The sequence below is a fragment of the Xyrauchen texanus genome, chromosome 2, assembly GCF_025860055.1.
Source record: "Xyrauchen texanus isolate HMW12.3.18 chromosome 2, RBS_HiC_50CHRs, whole genome shotgun sequence".
Classification (NCBI taxonomy): Eukaryota; Metazoa; Chordata; class Actinopteri; order Cypriniformes; family Catostomidae; genus Xyrauchen; species Xyrauchen texanus.
The window spans coordinates 62,298,364-62,305,599 of NC_068277.1; positions in this window are offsets into that span (position 1 = coordinate 62,298,364).

Here is a 7,236-nt window from a genome sequence, read left to right on the forward strand (position 1 = left end):
CGGTTTCACAGTAGTGGGAAGCACGCCGTTGAAACACGGAGGGCGGCGAGCAAATTTAATTCTGTAGCCTCTTTCTACTGTGTTCAGAACCCACATAGAAATGCCTGGCAGAAGTTTCCATGCTGCCAGGTTCTCTGAGATGGGTATCAATTTCGACACTTCCTGTTGAGGGGATGTCGAGTGTTCCGCGTCCTGGATAAAGGCAGGAAGCAACAGTACACCCAACTCTTTGTTGGAAGCCTCTGTCACCCGAAACACCAAAGGCAGTGGGAGTGAAGAGGTTTCGTGAGGATATTGGGCAGGCCGAAGTGGATGGTTCACGCGTCACGTCCCTAGAGGAACCACCCCCACAAGGCTGGGTACAAGACCATCAGGGTTTCTTTATTTTAGAAATCACGACCCTGAGGTCCTGCTTTGGGGGCTGCTACGGGCGACGAGCCTGTCCCTAGTCTTTACGAGGGGGAGCACGACTCGCCATGCTCTGCCTAGCAGAGTCGGGGTGGGACTGGGTGGCCGACGGCCCCGCCCCCCTGAGTGCGGCGAGGGAAAAAAACTGCCGAAGGCTTCCTCGGGGCTTTTCGCCTCCTGGAATCTGGAGATAACCGTATTCATGGCGTCTTCGAAGAGACCGGAAGGCGAAACCGGGGTATCGAGTGGGAAAACTCTGTCCTTATCCTTGATGCCCGAAAGGTTAAGCCATAAATGCCTCTCTGTGCTGACTAAAGCGGACATAGACCGACCAATGGCATGGGCTGTCTGCTTGGTCGCACGGAGTGATAAATCTGTGGCCCGACGAAGTTCAGAAAAGGCTTCTTCGCACCCGCACTCCGGTCTTTCAGAAAGTCAGCCTGGTGAGCCATGGTGGTAACACAGCCATGGTGTGCAGCGCAGCACCAGCCTGACCTGCCGCTTGATAAGCCCTCCCCACTAGCATGGAGGTAGTCCTGCATGGCTTAGTGGGAAGAGCGTGTTTCTTGAGTGATGATGCCGAACCCGGTGAGAGATAGCCCGCAAGCTTCTCTTCGACCAGCGGTATCATTGAATACCCCGTGTCTCAGCACCCACGATAGTCTAGAATAAAGACGTTGAGGGTATGTGAACACGGGAAGTATATGGGTTCCTCCATGAGTGAGAAAGCTCGTCATGGAGGTCATCAAAGAAAGGAAGGGACTAATATTGCGTTCCCTTTTTTTATTATTATTATTATTATATATCTATTTTTTATTTATTTTTTGGCCACCAGACAGAAATCTGTCTTATAGTTTGGAGCGTTTGGGGGGTCTCTTGTTTGCATGGCCTGTCTAGCTGTAGTTCTTCCCCCAAACAAACAAAACAAATCTGATGCGTATCCCTGACAGTCATAGAACGTTGACAGGGAAACACGCATTGTTTGCTTTACTTCTCCGACATTTTTCCACCTTTTTCTTTTCTATTTTATATATACACTCACCTAAAGGATTATTAGGAACACCATACTAATACTGTGTTTGACCCCCTTTCGCCTTCAGAACTGCCTTAATTCTACATGGCATTGATTCAACAAGGTGCTGAAAGCATTCTTTAGGAATGTTGGCCCATATTGATAGGATAGCATCTTGCAGTTGATGGAGATTTGTGGGATGCACATCCAGGGCACGAAGCTCCCGTTCCACCACATCCCAAAGATGCTCTATTGGGTTGAGATCTGGTGACTGTGGGGGCCATTTTAGTACAGTGAACTCATTGTCATGTTCAAGGAAACCAATTTGAAATGATTCGAGCTTTGTGACATGGTGCATTATCCTGCTGGAAGTAGCCATCAGAGGATGGGTACATGGTGGCCATAAAGGGTCAGAAACAATGCTCAGGTAGGCCGTGGCATTTAAACGATGCCCAATTGGCACTAAGGGGCCTAAAGTGTGCCAAGAAAACATCCCCCACACCATTACACCACCACCACCAGCCTGCACAGTGGTAACAAGGCATGATGGATCCATGTTCTCATTCTGTTTACTCCAAATTCTGACTCTACCATCTGAATGTCTCAACAGAAATCGAGACTCATCAGACCAGGCAACATTTTTCCAGTCTTCAACTGTCCAATTTTGGTGAGCTCTTGCAAATTGTAGCCTCTTTTTCCTATTTGTAGTGGAGATGAGTGGTACCCGGTGGGGTCTTCTGCTGTTGTAGCCCATCTGCCTCAAGGTTGTGCGTGTTGTGGCTTCACCAATGCTTTTCTGCATACCTCGGTTGTAACGAGTGCTTATTTCAGTCAAAGTTGCTCTTCTATCAGCTTGAATCAGTCGGCCCATTCTCCTCTGACCTCTAGCATCAACAAGGCATTTTCGCCCACAGGACTGCCGCATACTGGATGTTTTTCCCTTTTCACACCATTCTTTGTAAACCCTAGAAATGGTTGTGCGTGAAAATCCCAGTAACTGAGCAGATTGTGAAATACTCAGACCGGCCCGTCTGGCACCAACAACCATGCCATGCTCAAAATTGCTTAAATCACCTTTCTTTCCCATTCTGACATTCAGTTTGGAGTTCAGGAGATTGTCTTGACCAGGACCACACCCCTAAATGCATTGAAGCAACTGCCATGTGATTGGTTGATTAGATAATTGCATTAATGAGAAATTGAACAGGTGTTCCTAATAATCCTTTAGGTGAGTGTATATATATCTATATATATATATAGAAAGAGGGAAAGGAGAAAAGGTTCACTGCGCACTGCCTAACAAATTCTAAATCCTAGCAGAGGAAAGAAAGTTTCTGACAGGCTTGTGGGACACACAGTACAGTTTGCTGAAGAAAACGGATCTGACAACACGCTGGTGATGCGTCTATTTATAGCCTGGCCACAGGTGCATCTAAAGATCTCACCAGCCGAGGCTTTAAATTCCGGTCAATGTTCATTGATGTGTTACACACATATTCACAGCTGGTCACAATGCAGGATTGTTCCCAAAGGGAACACTATATCACATTAATTATTGTAAAGGGAACACTATATCACATTAATTACATTTAAGAAGAGAAATAACTTTACATCTTTTTATGGGGTGCCCCAACCCATTCACATTCCACGGGGTGAGAGACAATCCACTCATATTAACTTTTGACATTTTGACATATTAGGAAAAATAGATTGTTTGTCAAAAACAAGATTAGAAAGACCACATACCAACATTAGTGCAAAAATCAACATCTGAACCAAACAAACAGAAAAGAAAGTGTGAGCATTATCCCACGCACAACAGCACCAGCCGGCATTCATTCCTCTAAACTCAAGCAAGCACCATGAAAATCACAAAATGGCTTACTCATTCCAATGACTTTATGAAAGGCATCACTTGTGTGGGCATGTAAATATTTTGCAGCCATCCTTAGTAGCTATTCTCAGTTTGGCCGGAAACATACTTGCAAAAGCAACCTTCCTTTAATGTAAGAGATTCTTGCATTCCTTCAATCAAACACGTTTCTCTCTTGTCAACGTTGTGGTTCCTTCCAGGGTTCTTTCCTTTACTCCTTGCCTCGTGTAACACGAGATCTTTATTGGATAATCTCAGAAATTTGGCCAGAATTGATCGGGGCCTGTCTCCCTTAGCCGATCTCTGAGCTAGGACCCTGTGAGCTCGCTCGATTTCCAGTTTATGGCCTGTTATCTCAAGCAGACTCTGGGAGAGCTCATCTAGGAATTTCAAGATATCTCGGCCTTCCTTGTTCTCAGGAATTCCAACAAATCTGACTTTTTTTCACAGATTACGATCCTCAAGGTGTTCCAACTTTTCCCAGATGCACTGCAAATCTGCCTTAGCAGCTAATGTCCTCTCTGATGACTCAAGATAATCTATCTGTCTCTCGACGTCCCCGATTCTTGTAACCAACAATTTCGCCTCCATGGACGTAATCGATCAACGTATTACTTTCGTCAGCATTTGCTTTAGAATATACATTTTACAACTTAAAAACCACCATTTCTGATATAAATGGATGACATATGATTTCACAATGGCAGCTGTTTTGTGTATTGATATTTCTGTGTTCGATGAGTGGACAGAATTAAACTGCAGCTCAGCTCTGAGCCTATTTAGGTGGCTAATTATGGTTTGACATGAGCTCAAAATAAAAGTAATTTTTCACAGTCTGGTAAATGGCATTGATAAGGATATTGGGACTAATGCTGCTTTCAAGACATGTTGGAATGATTGTATTTATAAAATGGGCGCATGTGTATGTCCCCATTGTTCATTCCCCAGACAGCCAGTCCATCCTTGCTAATATAATTTTTTTTGTCTCTGCATAATAAGTTAAAGGAGGAAGTATTTTAACATTGAAAAATTGATGCACATCACACATTTAAGTATCAATTAGACAGATCACGCACAGCATTTTCACTTCCTTTTGTTGCACATGTGCTACAAAGACTCCCATTCTTTGTCGGAAAGTATGAAATTGCCTGACACATCAATTTTTTTACAACCAAAATCAGATGAAAGAATATAACTCACATGGTATGATGAATAGAAGATGGAAATATCAAACACTGACCCCAGACTCAATTCAAAGAATAAATATTTAAAAGCTGCATGTTTTAATTTCTTAACTTCTGCAATTAATCAAGATGGACTTCAAAGACTTTGGTCATTTATCTTACAGTTCAAACACAATCAATGTTTAATCACTGACCCTTAACACTTAGTTTAATAATTTTAAACCATGATTTTACCTATACATAATTAATATTTACATTACATTCAAAATGTTAGCCAGAGGGGAACTGGAACCCACAGTGAGTCTGGTTTAGGGTTAGGGTGGGGTTAGTCAGAGGGGAACTGGCCCCCACAGTGAGTCTGGTTTCTCCCAAGGTTATTTTTCTCCATTAATCAACATCTTATGGAGTTTTGTGTTCCTTGCCACAGTCGCCTACAGCTTGCTCACTGGGGTTATTAATACAATTATCATTTAATTATTTTTAAACACTATTAAAAATCGTATTTTATTGAAATTACACAATGATGATTAATCGACTTTATAGACATTACAGTTTTATCATCTGTTAATGCTGATATTCTGTAAAGCTGCTTTGAAACGATGTGTGTTGTGAAAGACACTATACAAATAAAATTGAATTGAAAATTGAATTGAATTAATTGTTACAGGAAAGTGAATAGATGGTATATTTAAAAATGTTGAATAATATATTAATTATAATTTGTGATTAATTAGTTGTTTAAACCTGAAGCCCTCACACAAGATATCATATCCTGGTCCGTTGCATATCTGACATAATTTTGCATACTCAAAGACTAGTGTGACCGCCCCTTAAATCGGTTGAATTCCAATGTAGCTTTGGTTTGTTTAAAAAAAAAAGTCCAATCTGATAAACGTTTCAGCACTTTTTTACCACAGTTTGAGCTACAGCTGTTTTATTAACTCTCTTTCACTGAGAAACGAGAGAGAGAGAGAGAGACAGGGAGAGAGGGAGAGAGAGAGAGAGAGAGAGAGAGAGAAGGGGGTGAAATGACTCTGCACTTTCTTTGTTTCACTCTGTTGACTCACACCCCCCATTCACACACACACACACACACACACACACACACACACAGCAACAACAGCCGGTCCCTTTCAGCGACATCACAGAATGAGTCCAGTAGGACAGAGCTTTCCAGAACCGTCAGATGACACAGACATGTGCCAGAATGGGTAACAGCGATTCAAGGGACAGGGTTGCACATTTAGCCCAAATTAGGCAGGTTGCTACTTTTGGACCAAATATGAATATATTTTTAATTTGTCTTGTTATAAACAATATTTATAAATAAAAAAATAGATATCCTGGGATTGTAAACTTATATAGTCAAGAAAGACTTTTGAAATGGCATTTTTTTTATTGTTACAGTATTCATAAGGGAAAAGTTAAAGAATACTAAAGATGTGTTGGCATAACTCCAAAACATGGATTAAGTAAAGGTGGTGGAATGAGTTCCTGGGTCAATAATGACTTGAAGTATACATTTAAGTGTTAAAGAGTATCCCAGTGTAATGGGAAAATATAGGGTAGCAAGGTTATGCAATAAATGTGGGATAAAACCAAAAAGAAAATTTAGTTTTAAAGTTGACATGAAACGGAAGTTGTGACCGACTTCCCTATTGTGACATATTTCCAAGAGAAACAGCTTATCGAACAAACAACTATTTTTATAAAATAGAAAATATTCCTGGATGAATCCTTCACAATAAATCCAGTAGCATGCATCAATAAAATAAATTGCCGACTTTTAAGTAAATAATTGTAGTTATACACGTAATTAATAAATTGAAAATCAAATATGCCAACAGAATATGTCAACCATAACTGGTTGTAATTTAGTGCAAAGTGTCAAAATTGTAAGAAATCAGAAAAGGTGGCTCATACAAAAACGTACAGGTTTTACTTCCACAGAGAAAATAAACAAACAAATAAACTTACTAAGTATACCCGCTAACCTAAACCATACCATAAAGTCTAACCTTTTACCCAAACCTTAAAACTAACCATGATTTTAATAGGAAAATATCTTTTGTGTACCACTGAAGGAGAAAAAAAAAACTAATTAGGGTTTGGAACAAGACGAGGGAAGCACATAACAGGTTATTGAAATATTGTACATCAGTCATTTGTATTGTATAAATAAATATAGAATGAGGAACCAAATTTGTTAATTGAAGCGAAAATTTGATGCTTGTATTTGCATATCAGATATGTGGTGTGAAAGTCTTACCTTTTCTTACAAGCTAAATCGTACTTTATCTTCAGACTGTTCCCTTATCAAAAGCTGCACTTAATGCTGCACTTGATTCAGCGCTTTGGGAACATCTTTTAGGAGTGACCAGCTGTGAATATGTGTGCAACACATCAATAAAATTTACTAGAAATTATAGCCTCTGTTGGTGACATCATCAGAATGCGCCAGTACCAGGGCAATAAATAGATGTGCCACAGGTGTATCGTCCGGTCTTTTGTCTTCAGACAACTCTGTGTTGTGCTTCTCAAGCCTCTCAAACTCTGTATTTTCTTCTGATAGGAGTTAGATTTGTCAGGCATTGTGCAGAAATCTTTTTCTTCTTTCTTCTATCACTTAAGTGTGAAATACAAAGAGAAAATGAACCAAGCGCAGCATCTCGTTCTGCTTTTTCAGGGAACAAGAGTTAGAGCAAAGTAACCCAAGATAATCTCACAGTGAAATCAGAGAAAGTAGGTTTGATTTTCTT